At 47.8% G+C, this 16,030-nt stretch overlaps 1 protein-coding gene across 1 annotated transcript in view; it reads right to left on the bottom strand.

Annotated features, from left to right (window-relative positions):
* Positions 1-4,185, bottom strand: part of DUSP8 (dual specificity phosphatase 8) — an 84,681-nt gene extending 80,496 nt beyond the window's left edge. The window contains exon 1 of the mRNA XM_038407499.2: positions 3,842-4,185. The gene's annotated coding sequence lies outside the window, so the exon portion shown is untranslated. The remainder of the gene's footprint in view (positions 1-3,841) is intronic.
* Positions 4,186-16,030: the final 11,845 nt, after the last annotated feature.

The raw sequence follows: 16,030 nt of genomic DNA on the forward strand, positions 1-16,030 counted from the left end.
TTTGCATCAGGCGTGACAGGTGCATCTTAGAAGAAATTCGGAGCTTGAAAAACAGGTTTTAAAACCCAGCAGCCATTAGGATGCAAAAAGCATTTTCAATCAGTGCATACTTCTTCCCAATATTAAAGGCAATCACTACAAAGGTTTTGCACTCAGCAGTTTCAAAGCCATTAATACACCTGGGCATTTCGTGTGCAGCATTTTGCCGAACAGAAAGGAAGCGAGAAAACTTCTCATTGCTGTTGATTCTTGCTATCACCTTTTACTGTTGCCATTAAACTCACAACCCAGGATAAAAGATCTACAAAGGCTTTAGAATATTTTCATCCACCACCACCACACCCCTCATTAGCATAAACCATTATTTACTAGCTCCCTTACTCAATCACCTCCTCCTTCTCAATAGGTTTCAGTTTCCAATAGCTGTTCAAATACAATAGTGACAGGTGCCCTAGGAGTGGATGTCATAAATCAAAGGCACCGAGAGCCAGAATACTACTGCCTTTTTCCAAGTTTCATTCAGGATCTTTAGTTCCTTACAGATCTGCTCCATTATCACATGCACCTTAACACAGCCCACTCCCCACTTTTGGAGCCAGACTTCAATAGTGCTACCCAGCTTTACAGCAGCTGAGGATCTGTCTCAAACAGCCTGCTAAAAAACCCAGAGGGTGCCACCTATAACCAAGCCATGTGTGTATTATCTGTTGATGGGGGGGAGGGGAGGGGAGGGGAAGTGAGATGGAACATTGCTCCTTCCCACTCATACCAAGAGAAACTTCTTCAGTTTGCGGGGAGGAATACATTCAATCTCCGAGGGATTTGTTTGGTTTTTAGATCTAGGACTCTCAAATTTATCGAGAAGTAGTTTGGGAATAAGTGAGATGGATGACCAAGAAGTCTCACCCTAACACCGACTGTATTTTATTATCAGTAACTGTATGGGTGTCTACAGGTAGATTATAAACTCTCTCAAGGCAAGCACCAAGCATTATTTGTCTGCAGGATACCTAGCACCCTTTCTTGGGTGCTATGTAAATAAGTATTAAGGGCCATATTTTCAGGTGTGCTCAGCACCTAGCGGCTCCCTTTGCTGAGTGCTTTTGAAAAATCTGGCTACTTATGTTCATACCCAAGACCTTGTGTAGGCTAGGGATTTAAAGGCATGATGTTAGAGTTGACTAGAGTTAGTTAGCAGGCTAGCAAAGACAAAGCAATCTAAGGGCACGTCTTCACTAGCAACATTAAAGCACTGCCACGGCTTGTGTAGTCATGGCATAGCAAAAAAAAAACCCACCTCCATTAGGGGAATAGCTCCCAGGGCTGGTACACTGTCTACACTGGTACTTTACAGTGCTGAAACTTACAGCGCTCGGGGAAAGGAGGTGTTTTTTCACACCGCTGAGCCAGAAAGTTGCAGCACTGTAAAGTGCCAGTGTAGACAAGCCTGTCAGATGTGATAAGTGCCGGGGGTTAAAGCCTACCAGCGTTCAGTGTTGGTGTCTTAGAACAAATATCCGGTGGAGTGTCCAAACCACATTTTACAAACATTAGCCACCCTGAAAAAAGAAAAGGAGTACATGTGGCACTTTAGAGACTAACAAATTTATTTGAGCATAAGCTTTCATGTTGCATCCGATGAAGTGAGCTGTAGCTCACGAAAGCTTATGCTCAAATAAATTTGTTAGTCTCTAAAGTGCCACATGTACTCCTTTTCTTTTTGTGAATACAGACTAACACGGCTGCTACTCTGAAACCTAGCCACCTTGAGTTAACTTTAGGTCAAAATTCAAGTTTAGACTGAAGCCAGGTGTATACTAGAAAGTTTTACCAACATAGGTTACGTCAGTAGGGGTGTGAAAAAATAATCACACCCCCAACCAACATAACCATACAGCAAAAGCCCTAGATGCAGTTACACTGGCAAAAAAAAAAATCTTATTAATTATTTGTATTAACATAGTACCTGTACTAACACAGCACAAAAAAAGACAGTCTCTGCTCCAAAGGGCTTCCAGTCTAAGTTTGCCAGTACAGCTTATTTCATGCAGAGTACGGTATAACTCATACCAGCAAAAACTCCTTTGCTGGTATAAGCTGCATCTGCACTAGGAGGACTACAGCTGCAACAAGAAACCCTTTCTGGTGTTGACAAGGCCAAGCTTTTAAGTGGGAGCTACTGCGTTTATGGGCAGGTCTTGTTTTAATTTGTAGACAGCCATGCCTCCAAGGCTTTTGCCTTATATGAAAGTAACTAAGGCCAAAATAAGTCAACTGATACTGAAACTCATTGCAGGAGTGACCTCACCTGTTATTCAGGGGCAAAAGTGTATCAGATGGCCAATTAAAATCTTTAGCATTCTGAACTTAAGACCTCACTGGTTTTATATGCCTAACAAAGTCCCCATTCACTTATCACTCTGCCTACCTGCCTGAAACCTCTTCAGTGGCGACAAGTCTGCAGTGTATTTCAGATTGTAAGCTTTTTGGGACAGGGAGCATCTTCTTTTTGTCCTGTATGTTCACACCCCCTAGGACAATGGGGCCCAGATCCCACTTAGGCCCTACCGCAATACAAATAATAAACATGCATCATCATCTGCACCCAGCAAATCCAAACGTCCTTAACAGAAAGCCGTGCTGCAGCACCTCCTTCCTTACAACAAAAACCACAAATTACAGCCCTGCATCTCCCCTCATGTAGGCTGAAGCACTGACGTCAGCTTTTAAGTATTGACCAAGCATTACTTTTTTTTTTTTTTTTTAAAAAAGGGGTTTATTAACTAATAAGCAAAAAGACCCAAGAACCTTTCATCTAAACTCTTCAGGACATTTCAGTGCTGAACCACTGCACAAACACCACCATGGTTGCAAGCTTATGCTCCATCCGCGCTAATGCGGGGGGAATCATTTTAAGGGGCAAATTTAACTCCTTCATCGCTAGCAGCTCCCTCCGAGCAATGGCAGGGAAGCACTGCAACCCCCCCCCCCCCGCTGACCACACGCCCCTTTTCTTGGGTTCCTTGAAACGCCAAGGGCATAAGGCGACCCCCCAAACTCTTTCACCGTTGGGAAACCACAGGGCTGTTAACACCAGCAGCCTCCCCAGCATTGAGCCTGAGCCCAGGACGGAGAACCTGCCTGCCAAGCCCAGCCAAATTGGAGCCCGGCTCTTTCCCAGATCTTCTGTCAAACCCCACGGCATTAGAATAGCAAACCGCAAACATATGGTCCCCCCCCCCGCCGCCGCCACACACATGCTTTTAGTTCACGCGGGAGGATCATGTCATTTTCTCTGCACCCAGCATGAGCAGGATTTCGTTTAAACTCCTATCTAAATAAGCACGCTGTAATAAGCGTGCCGTTCCCTGTCAGCAGCTGCTTGCATTACAGCACCCAGCACGGGATTTGGTTTTTATTTGTGTGTGTACGTGCGCAAGGTGCGTTTCCCGTCCGTTTTGCAAAATAAGGATGCTTTTAAAAGGTCCATCAGCTCTGGGTAATAACACCACACACTCAGTTACACCTCCAACCATTCCCTCCAACGCCTGCCTTGCAATCACCAATTCATGCACCCCTTACTGCATCTTCCTGATCCCACCCCGCATGTATAATACAAACGCACGCAATGTAAATATCTCTGTGTTGCATTATATATAATTGGTGTCAGCATCAGGAAGATGCAGTACGCAGCTATATGAAAATACACCTCTGCAACAGAATTTCTCCCCAGCTCCAGCCCCTAGGATTTATTGCAGAAATCTGCAGGTCACTCAAATACAAAGCATGATTAAAAGCCCTAGGCCACCCCTTCTTCTTCCCTTACATTATAAACACTTACCCTCCCGTACTTCCTCTGCAGCCGGGGGAATCAGAGCTCCTGAGGTTCTCCAGCTGATTGCAAATTTCTGCACATTCGTCAGGATAATTAAACGCAATTACAGGATGATCAAATGAGAAGCCCTGCAAGGCTGGTGCCAGTGCTGATGATGCAAGTTCTAGCCTCTTGCAAACACATGCAGGTACCCACACTGAAATGTAGTCATAATACTAGTCCAGTAAGTGAGGGGCAGGCATGTCCCTGCACAGAGGGGGTGGTGGGGGTGGATGGCACAGATAAGCATTAACAGGGCTGAAGGGATCCAGGAAGACAGAAGGTTGCACTTTAGAACTAAAAATGAACTGAGGATGAGGTCATGCCTTGAAAAAAAAGCACCTGACGTCACCCCCAGCCAATCAGAGAGGGAGGCTCAGGGGCAAGGTGACGTCAGCCTCAGATCCTGGAGCTTTGGGTGCAGATTAAAGGGCGACAGGCAGGCAGAGCTGCAGTTTAAAAGGGGTAATGGCCTAGTTTCTCTCCCCCCCCCCTCGTTTTATTTATTCCTTCCTAGGCTGTAAGCTCTTAAAAGGGGAATGCACTGTCTTATCATCCACTGAAGGAGATGGGAGAGCGGTGCAGGGAGTTCTAGGCAGCGGTGTAAAGCAAGCCACTCATGCTAAATCAGGTTGGCATTTATTGTTAGAAGGGAAGGGTGTTTCATCAGCACACAGATATGCCCTGCTGCTCACAAAGGGGAACTGGGGAAACATTTTCCAATGCCAAAGGGAGCGGAGAATATTATTGACTAGACCTTCCGTACAGCAGCCTTACGTTTTCAAATCAGATTTCATTTTGGAATGATGCACCTAGAGTCCTCCTATGGGATTTTACCCTTAAAAAAATCCCACCACCCCCAGAGCCTTCCTTTTTGCATGCAGGGAGTGACCCAAAGCTGCCTGCTCAGTTTATGGTGCGCTGGGAGGAAAGAAAAAGTACAATTAAATGATAGGCCTTTAAAATAGCAAAGGAAAGGGGAGCAAGGAGATCCTGCTTTGTGGGTGGAATGTAATTTAGAACCTGAGATTATCCATCCCTTTCTGTACAGGAATTCCAGACGTCTGCCTCCTGGAGTTCCTCTGAAACAAAGGCCTGATTTTTTTTTTAAGTTTCCCTTACAATCTAATTTATTTCCCGTAGGGCAGGGGCGTTTTTCTCCTGGGCATTTATTTTTATTGCCCACTCAATGGCTCAGTCACACACACCAGGGAGCTAGAAGATTTCATTCTTTCAGTGGTGCTGCTATAACACTAGTGTGCCTGTTGAAGCACTTACTATGGGATGGGGACTCCCTTCATCTCAGGTACCCTGCTCTCCAACCTGCCAGGGTTCAGCCTTGGGAACACTGGGCACTGTTAAAAAGACAAGAGGACAATTTGGTGTTTGCTTCCCCAACTCTCCTTCTTTACAGCACTTCTGTCCCCCACGCCTCAGAGGCTTTCCCCCACATCAAGCAACATGCTGGCCAAGCAGAGCATGGTATTTCCATCTCACCCTAAACACAGGATAGCACCGATCACTCCCCCATCTGCAGCTGTGGGAAATTTCCAATAAGCACCTTCACCTTCCTCCCATGCTGTTCCAAATGCACAGGAGAGACTCTCTGCAAAGCCATTATGTTGCCTCCTTTAAATCTGTCCTGTACTGCATGCCTAAAACACACACTACCGTGCTTGGGCAGCTGGGGTGCTGTGACCACATTATGATTGGTGTAGTGAACAAACTGTCTCATCTACCTTCTACTCCCCCTATTTATTTGATCCACTTGCTTTCTCTCATCGTATAATTTGATTTAAAGTTATTTGGGGCAGGGACTGTTTTTTTCCTCATATGTGTGCAATAGTGCCTAGACAATGAGGCTTTGTTCCCTAATTGGGACTTTTAGGTACTACCATATAGAATGAACATTCATCAAAGAGATTGGTCCAAGCTGCAACGTTCAGGTTTGGATCTGAACTCCCCCGAAATCTGGAGATATGCCCTTACAAACCTCTAATTACAAGCACTGAAGACTCTAGACCAACTTCCCAGGCCTGCCCAAGATGTGCTTGTTGTAGGAATTAGGGTTGAGAGAGAAAGAGGGCTCTCAATTACAGCTATTTGTGAATTTTCCAACAGAACAGTCTCTCCATAAAATTTGATAAAACTGAAACATTTTGTTTCAGCTTGATTGCTTTGACTTTTCCATTTTATAATTTATAAATAAGAAGAGTTAAATAAATAAAGTTGAAAAATGTTTTGATAAGGTTGACATGTTTTGGGGTGTTTTGTACATATTTCTGAGATTGACAAATCTGGGGCAAAACCAAAATTCAAAATCTCAAATTTTCCCACAGGACAGAATTTCCATTTTTTGATCAATTCTACTCGTTACCTTTCTGCTTTGCTGATCTTGAATCTGAACCACCACCTAGATTAATTTAGAGCAGCCCCCTGCTGCTCTAAATTACATCTCTAAGAAAAGTTCTATATGAATTCTAAAGTGCAGCATACTCTGATCATGACCCCTGCCACCATGAGCCATGTTTCTGATCAGCTCAGGAATGCCTCCTACTTCTGGGTAGGAGGGGTGCAGAGGCAGAGATGCAATCCCCAGATGCCTTGTTTATGTGAATGGGAGGAAGCTCAGGACAGGATCTGGCCCTGTGGGCCCAAATTCTGCCTTCAGTTACACTGGTGCAACTTCCATGGAAGTCCGTCAGAGCCAACCCCATTCAAGCGAGGGCAGGATTGGGCCCTGTGTGATTCAGGGGCAAATTACTATTTTTATGCCATGAATTATTTTCTGTATGTAAATAGTGAACGCTCCACACAGGAGCCATGAAACCAGTATGTGAGGGGAACAGACTCTGGGGCCTGTTGTCATTTGACTGCATCGATTTAGAAGGGACGGGGAAAGAGAAAATGAAGGCAAGACTGGGAGAGAGATGAGATTCAAGATATCTGTTCCCAAGGCCCTCTGTGAGGGCCCACCAAACCCAAAAGCTAGCTCTCAGAGTCAGCATACATTTGGGCCCCTTGGAGAGCTAACATTGTCATATGATGTTGCACCGTAGTGGGCACAGAACCACCAGCCAGCCAAGATATCTGCAAAAATAGCAGTCATTTCCTTTGTGCCGTTGGATGTGGCCTGACAGCCTCCATCTTAAAGAGGGATTACATTTTAAAAGCTGAAGTTTTGCTAATACTTATGAAATCAAGGAAAGACTCCCTCCCCTTTCCTGCCTCCTTACAAGGACAGAGAAGGATTTTTTTTTTTTAACTTTTTCCTCTCCAACAACATGTACTGATCAGCTGGCCAAATCAGGATTTCAAACTATTACAGTTACTTAGATTGCAGGGGATCGTATTTTGTTTATACATTTGTGCAGTGCTGGCCTTTAGGTGCTTCCATGCTGCAAATCACCACCACCAGCTGGGAAGGACTGTGGTCCCCCTTTACAGCCACAAGAAGTTGATCACGGGAGATGCATCCAGGGCACTTGGACAGAGAAACCATCAGTGGGAGTAGCAGGGGCAAAGTTATGGAGGAAAGTTTATTTTATATGAACCTAAGATGCATAACTGTGCTAGTTACAGCTTTGATTACTCCAGGGATCACAATCATTGCAGGCCAGACCATTGTAATCACACTTCAAACTGGACAGTCTCTACGTAAAAGAATGAATGGACACAAACCAGACGTCAAGAATTATAACATTCAAAAACCAGTTGGAGAACACTTCAATCTCTCTGGTCACTCGATCACAGACCTAAGAGTGGCTATCCTTCAACAAAAAAGCTTCAAAAACAGACTCCAACGAGAGACTGCTGAATTGGAATTAATTTGCAAACTGGATACAATTAACTTAGGCTTGAATAGAGACTGGGAATGGATGAGTCATTACACAAAGTAAAACTATTTCCCCATGGTATTTCTTCCCCCCACCCCACCCCACCCCCCACTGTTCCTCAGATATTCTTGTTAACTGCTGGAAATAGCCTACCTTGCTTGTCACCATGAAAGGTTTTCCCCCCCCCCCCCCCCCCCCCCCCCCGCTGCTGGTGATGACTTATCTTAAGTGATCACTCTCCTTACAGTGTGTATGATAAAACTCATTGTTTCTTGTTCTCTGTGTGTCTATATCAATCTCCCCTCTGCATCCGATTAAGTGAGCTGTAGCTCACAAAAGCTTATGCTCAAATAAATTTGTTAGTCTCTAAGGTGCCACAGGTACTCCTTTTCTTTTTGCGAATACAGACTAACAGGGCTGCTACTCTGAAACTTCTGGTATGAACCCCTAGCACCAATAGGCAGAGCTGCTATTAAGGTGCAAATCATGGTTTACAACAGTCCTAACTGTCTGCACTAGGGGTTTGCCCTGGCGTAGTTATACTGGTAGCTAAAATCCCCAGTATAGCCAGCGCCCTCATTTCAAGCTGAATTTATATATATTCTCTCTCCCCGTCCACCTAGTTTCAGCCTTGTAGCACATTCCAGCAGCAAAGTGATGGGGTTTAATTCTGTACTGCCTTGCAATTGTGAAGGCAGCCCTTTATACCTGGTTAAAGTCCACGCAGCACATTGCGAGTCGAACGTTTCAAACCAACAACGGCCTTCTCTCGTCAATGAAAATTCATGAAGGTTTTTTAGGTTGTTCTTAGAAAATTTAAACCAAATGAGTTTGTCATAAAATGGGTTGGGTTTCCTCCACCCCCATACACACACCTTTTTTCCTTCTTCCACACCTTTTTCCAGTGGTAAATTAAAAAAACCCAAAATCAAAAAAAGGCAGCAGGGGGGCAGGGGAAGGAAGAACAATCTGAAAATGTTTGAAATCAAGGAGTTTAGATTTAAAAAGTGTGAAAAATTCAACTAGATGAAAAGTCATTGACTTCTGAAATCTGAGGAAGATGATTTCAAAAATGTTATAGAAAAAAAATTAACCATGATTTCCAATCAGTTGTAGCAAGATGCTATCCAGATCAGAATTCTCCATACAGCTGGCTGAGATGAGGACATCATGGCAGGCATCATCTGTTCTGAACCAGAGTTGCGTGAGCTGGGGATGAGGACGCTGAGCTTCCTATTTGCAGTGGTAGGTGGCTTCGGGTCAGAAAACAAGGAATAGGGAGATGGTAAGAAAAGTCCAATGGGGCAAGGGGCCCTAGGGGATTGTGGGAAGGCACTGCAAGGCTAGTGGCCCTCTGCTGTGGTACTGGCTTGCTGCATCTGCACTGGACGTCGTGAGAGGGAGTAACTCAATGTCTTCACTCTGCCGCCAGATGTGTTAGCTCTCTCAGGAGATGCCACCCCTGCACATAAATGACTGGTGGGCACGTCTGGAAGGGGGTCAGAGTAACAGGGACACTCATGCTTCAGTTCATGCTAAACCGCTAGAGAGGACAAACGCTTGGGAGACGAGATACGCCTAGCGCTGGGGCTCAGTTGGTGCTAGCAGGGGGTGGAGCAGAAGAGACCAGTCACAGATACTTTTCCCAAAGCTTCATGCCAATGCTCTGCACTAACATGACTGGCCACTGCCCTACCAGTGCCAGAGCAATGGCGGGGAAGCTTGTTAGTGGCAATAGGGCTGTCACACAAGGCACTGGAGAATGAGGTCCTTGATCCCACCCACTTCACTGCAGCAAAACACACCCTTGGGAGAGTCCAATACAAACGATTCACGGACATTAACCTGTTCTCAGGACATCTGAGGTAACAGCCAGATGGTGACATGGGCTTGCAAAACCTGTTCAATCGAGTTGAGGCTTTGACAGCCTAGAGCGGAACCTCCCGTTTTCAGGAGATTTGGACCCATGCAGGGAAAATGGCATCCTGAGTGAATTTGTATTTTGGTGCTCCTGGCCCCTGCGGGTGTGGCACCCCCCCATTTCCCCTGGCCCCTATGGGCTCCCCAGGTTCCCCATCCCCTTCACTCCTAACCCCTGCACTATGCTCCCTTTGTCCCAACCCCTACACTCCCCTCCTGTGCCCCTAATCCCTGCACCCTCCTTCACTCCTAACCCCTGCCCCCCCTCCTGCACCCACGTAGGGAAACTGATCTGGATGCATGGAGCAGCTGGCATTGCTGCTTGCTCTCCCCCACCCCACTGCTCCTTCGCATCCCACTAGGGGATTGTGAGGGAGGGGAGCGAGGAGCAGTGTCAGGGCTCCCTGCATCCAGATGACATTCCCTACCTGGGATTAGGGTTGCCAACCCTCCCAGTATCTCTGGGAATCTCCCGGAATCGGGCTCTATCTCCCAGAGGCTACTGAAGCCAAGATGGGAGATTTTAGGCGCTAAAAGTCCAATGGTGCAGTGGGACTAAGGCAGGCTCCCTGCCTGCCATAGCCCTACACCGCTCCCAGAAGCGGCCGGCACATCCCTGCGGTCCCTGGGGGGGAGCCTGGGGACTCCGTGCACTGGCCCTGCCCCCAGAGCCAACTCCATAGCTCCTATTGTCCGGGAACTGCAGCCAAGGAGAGCTGTGGGGGCAGTGCCTGCAGGCAGGGGCAGCGCGTGGAGTCCCCCCACCACGGGGCTGCACGGACATGCTGGCCACTTCTGGGAGCAGTGCAGGGCCAGGGCAGACAGGGAGCCTGCCTTAGCCCCACTGCACTGCCGAGCGGGAGCCGCCTGAGGTAAGTGCCTCCCGGCCAGAGCCATCACCCCAACCCCCTGCCCCAGCCCTGAACCCCCTCCTGCACCCAAACTCCCTCCTAGAGCTTTCACCCTGCAGCTACTCCTGCACCCCAACCCCCTGCCCCAAGCTCAGCCTAGAGCCCACACCCCCTCCCGCACCTCAACCCCCTGCCCCAGCCCTGTAAAAGTGACTGAGGGTGGGGGAGGGGGAGCGATGGAGGGCTGGGGGCAGGGCAAGGGTGTTTGGGTTTGTGCGATTAGACAGTTGGCAACCCTACCTGGGTTGTGTAAGCGGAGGACAGGAGAGCAGCAGCCCAGGTGGGGGAAATGATTTGGATGCTCGGAGCACTTGGTGTGCTCCTTGCTCCCCCCCTTACAACTCCTAAGGGGGCACAGAGGAATGTTGGGAGGGTGAGCAGAATCTGTGCGTCACCACTCACCCCTCCCCCTGCATGTTCCTCCTCCAGAAGAAGCAGAGAGAAATCTGGGTGCCCCCCCCCCGTGGCCCTGTCCTGCCACCTGGGAGCAGTTTCTATCTCTACACCAGCAGCGGGCACTTCTGCACGGCACCCCCTTGACCCCTAAGGCTGGCCCTGGACCCATGGCTCTGACTCGGGCATATTACAGGACAGTGACTCTGTAATAGTTACTATTTGTATTACATTAGTAGCTAAGGTCCTAACTACAGCAGGGCCCTGTTGCACTCGGCACTGTGCATACACACGTAAGCCCCTTTTGTCTCTTGCTATCTAAATAGACAAGTATGGGGAACGGAAGCAGAGAGAGAATAAGTGACATTGCCAAGGTCCCACAAGAATGAGGGAGCAGTGTCATGAGGTGATCCCAGAACTCTCAAGTCCTTGTCTATTATCTTAATCACAATGCCAGCCTCACTCCATTTCCCACAGCATACTCATAGGGAGCTTGTTCAAAACTGTTTACGAGGTGGATTGTTTGTTACTTGAGAGCAGGGGCAGGGTTTTGTTTCAGACAGACACAAACACACAATTCCCCCCATAAGCAAACAGCAGCCCACCTTACTTTTCTGTTCTCCCCCCTCCCCCCGCCATTTTTCCTATTGCCCGAATTTCAGGCATGTCTGAATATTGACTACATGTGAACTGTATGTCTGGAATACAGATTATGCACTTATGTGTGTGTGATCCTTTTCTTCCAATGATTCCATACATTTTATCAATTTAATCTCAATTCAAATGTACAACGTGAAATCTGGGTCACTTATTATTTTTACATTTAATAAAAACCTCAATGTGATCATTTGGAAAGCTAGGTAAAGAAAGCTGGTTTGCCAGGAATTCCTCAAAAATTTAAAGTAGGGATCTCAAACTCAAATCACCACAAGGGCCACATGAGGACTAGTACATTGGCCCAATGGCCGCATCACTGACACCTTTTCATACAAAGATACAAAAGCCCCCACCTTTGCCCCCGGCCCTGCCCCCATTCCAACCCCTTCCCCAAAGTCCCCACCCCACCTCTTCTCTGCCTCCTCCCCTGAGCGCGCCACGTCCCCACTCCTCCCCCCTCTCTGGAAAGTCCTAAGTGTTGCCAAACAGCTGTTTGGCGGCAGGAAGCCCTGGGATTAGGCAGAGGACTGGGGACGTGGTACACATCGGGGGGGGGGAGCGGGAGTGAGGGGAGCTATGGTGGGCCTCAAGAAATAACTCCGCAGGCCACATGCAGCCCGCGTGTTTGAGATCCCTGGTTTAAAGGAATTACTTCTCAACCTGACCATTGTTACCCCAAATTACGGGGGAGTGGCCCAGTTGCAGCCAGCTGTGTAGCTGCATCAGTGCAAAGACTTAGAATTGGCAGGCAGAGCTGTTGCCTACATCAGCTGGAAACCAGCACTATTTGGGGCTTATATCACCGTACTTCAGCTACACTAGTTTGTGCCACTGCAGCTATACTAGGGCTGAAATCAGGGCAAACAAAGTTAAAGAAAGTTCCATCAGTTCCCCTGAAGTTGTTCTCTAGTCTTCACTGTGCTCTGAAGTCTCCAAAATAAGGGCCCAGTCTTGCACCGTTTCAGTCAATAGGGAGCGTTGCCATTGACTTGAATAGATGTAATGTAGAGTCCTAGAAGAGCAGGCCAGCCCAGCATGGGGAGGTGTCAGCATAAGCAGCTCTGGGTTTCCTCTTACTGTAGCTCAGGGAATGCTAGCTCACATGGAGATCAGCCAGGAATGGTCCCACTGGAGTGCAGTTCCCTTTGCTGGCTGGCAACCTTTAAGGGCCCACAACAAAGCTCATTGAAGTGAGGGGAAAGACCTTCCTTGACTACAACGGACTTTGAATCGGGCCCTATAAGAGCCAACTCTCCCAGTTAACTGACTCCCTATTTACATGGAGGTTTTCAGTGTACTTCAGTCTACAGATATAGGCGGGGGGCTCACTCTTTTCCAGCCTAGCAGCAGGCCTTGGAATGGAATCACAAGGCTATATAAGAGCTTCACCAGGCTGGAGGTAAGTGGCAAGCCACCCGTATGTACCATTGCAAGGCAACTTTCAGGCTGAAAGAGAATGTGCCACGCAGCTGATCTGCAGGATGCCGGTCCAAACCCTTTGTGTACAACGCAGAGGCGCCACTCTAATCCAATGGCAGTAATTTGCTTGCTAGAGTGCCCATGCTAGCCTCATCCTTCAAGGGTACTTAGCCCTAGCTTAAGGGCCAGTTGTCAGTTTGGTAGCTTTGCCTGAGGAAGTTGGGGATCAAAGGAGCGATTTATTTCCCCTGTAAATAGAGGCCACCTGAGAACATTTTTACCTGTTAATTAAGTTGGGGAGGGGGAAGAGACCCTAAAACCTTGGGATCCCCATGCCCAAATCATAATATAGGATTCCCCCTGCTCACTGTTGCAGAGCAAAGCAAATCCTTCCTCCCTCCACTCACCAGGGTCTCTGACCACATACAAGTTGGGGGTGGGGAAGCTTCTCTCACCCCCACAAAAGAGCCATCAGTTTGACCATGTGTATGTCTGAGAATGGCTTTAAATCTCCTCGCCCATTTGTACCCCTGGGTGAACCTCAATAGCCAAGTTTTTGGCCTTTTCCCCCCGCAAATCTCAGATGTGTCATTTTCAATGCTGAAAGTGTCTGCCACCCTCCAGCCTGTCCTGTCTCTGCTCTTCGTTCTCCAAGATAGCCATGGAAATGCAGCACAGTGCCCTGGTCCTCAGCACATACTAATGGATTTGCAAAATGCCACTAAAATGGATACAAAATCTCAGCCCACATTGCCCAGGCAGAAGCAGCTTCCGCCAATACTTGTATTGTTGCTGGCTGCAACGCTTGCACTGATTTCCAATTATTAGTTTTACAATCGCACTGAGAGGCCCCAACTAAGATAAGGGCCCAGTGGTAGGAGCTGTACAGACCTCTAAAGAAAGAGCCCCTGCCCCAGGAAACCTACAGTGTCATCTGACAAGACAAAGTGGGGGAGGAGAAACTGAGGTGAAGTGACTTACCCAAGGTCACATAGCAGGTCAGTAGCAGAGCCAGGAATAGAATCTAGGGCTCCTGTATCCCAGGCCCAGCCCAGCCTATCCAACCAGACGGCCTCTAAGTGCTGCTGCCTAAGGGTCTCTCAGAACATCCTTCACCGAGCAATAGTGGAGCTGATGGCACAGTGGGGAATGTTTTTAGTGAGAAGCCATACGGTTACGATGCCAGGGGATGGTTGCATTGTTTATTGACTACCCAGAAAACAGGAATTAGATGCACACGTTATGTTACCTTGACAGGCCAGCCTCAACTTGTGCAGAGTTCAGGCCGTTGAGGGTTAAGTCTGCTGCTGCCCGTCCCTTGACTCACCAAGCTTTTCCCTGGCACTACAGCACACCTGCAACCTCTGACCAGCTCCAGGGTAGGCATTGCCCTCTCACTATGGGACCTAGACTCGACGGGCCGAAGGGCCAGATTCACAGACTGTGTAATTGACTCCAACCATGCTCAACCAGTTTGCATTAGCTGAGAGAATTTGACCCAGGGTCTGGAGCTGGCTTGACAGCATTTGCAGCAACCATGGCATCATCCAGAACTGAGCATTTGAGGGAGGAGGAAGGCAGCCAGCCAGCAGGGAAGTGGCCAAGCCAAGCATTGCATAACAGTAGTATGTACTTTTGTGCACATGCCTGACATACCCAGTGCTCCAGTTGGCCTTGGAGACTGCGGTCCCCACCCCGAATGGGTTAATATGTAACTCCACACACTGTCCTAGCGGATGCATGACAACATCAATACGTACATGTATGTGTTCAGTACAAACATGTGAAGTCAGTGCGGTTGAAAGGAACGGCAGTTGTCACATATTAGCCAACTCCTGGATGTTTGCACAACATGAAAACCGCCCCATTCCAATAGCTGCCAGTTACACAAGCCTTTCGCTCAGCCAACAAGCTTTCCCTGTTCTCTGGCTCAGGGTACGTATGTGCTTTCCCTGCACACACAGGTGCCAGAACAAGAGGAGGAATCACCTGTGAACAGCACAAGGGGGTGTGGGCTCCTCAGAGTAACGTAAACAATGATGGGAAGGGTGTTAAATGCTGGAGGCTGGGGCTATACTCTGAGTCTGTGCCAGGTAAGCAAAAATCAATGTCACGTTCTTCCCTGAGCTCCTCAAGGCTGGAGGCCTTTCAAGGTGTGCGCAGAAACCCAGAGCAGGTTCTGTTCCTCGTGTGCACATTGAACAGGCTGAGGGGGCCCTCTGTCTGTTCAACAGAGAACAGCTGTTTGGTTGGTGCTTCTCCACCAGTGACAAGCCCACGTTGGAGTTTTAACCTCATCCTCCCGCCAAGACAGAGTCTCTGCAGAGAAACATGCAGGTCATTCTGTGGCACTGTACAGCCAGAGAGAGTGGAGTAGGTCCACACAGGAACTCAGTGGAAATCAGCTGACTGTAGAAAACACTCCACTGAAAACAGGAACGGAACATCATTTTTAACTGGTGGAACTGGCCAAAGTTTCTCAGCCAAGGTGCCTCAGAGGTGGCTCCACCCCCCTCCAGGTAATTTCAAAACAATGTATATGAAAAACCAAAAGCCTTTCAAAGGTTTGAAATTCTGTGTCTCTCCCTAGTATCTGTGCCACTGTGTGCAATAGAGGCCATGTCTTCACTGCCAAATAAGGCAGGTTTTTACAAAGAGATCACTAACTTGAGTCAGCTCTTATCTTGATGCTGGTAGTTGCGATAAATCCCAGGTGGAGGGAGCATACTGTTGACCTTGACTAGCTACATCAAGGTAAGAACTACCTGTGTCTTGTTTCCTCTAGGATTTTACAGCAAGATAGTTAACTTGCATTATCCATCTTGCTGTAAAACACATCTTTTTTGGCTGTGAGGACATAGCGAGAGTGAGCTTGGCTTCACTAGGAAAAAAAAGTATGTTTAACTCAAGTTAAAATCCAAGCAAGGACAAGGCATGTTGTAGCTCTCACAAGAGTTAGCAGGTTAAGATAAACTAAAAATGTCTTGTTTTTGCTAGCAGTGTTGTAGCCATGTCGGTCC

Source organism: Dermochelys coriacea, chromosome 6, assembly GCF_009764565.3.
Source record: "Dermochelys coriacea isolate rDerCor1 chromosome 6, rDerCor1.pri.v4, whole genome shotgun sequence".
NCBI lineage: Eukaryota > Metazoa > Chordata > Testudines > Dermochelyidae > Dermochelys > Dermochelys coriacea.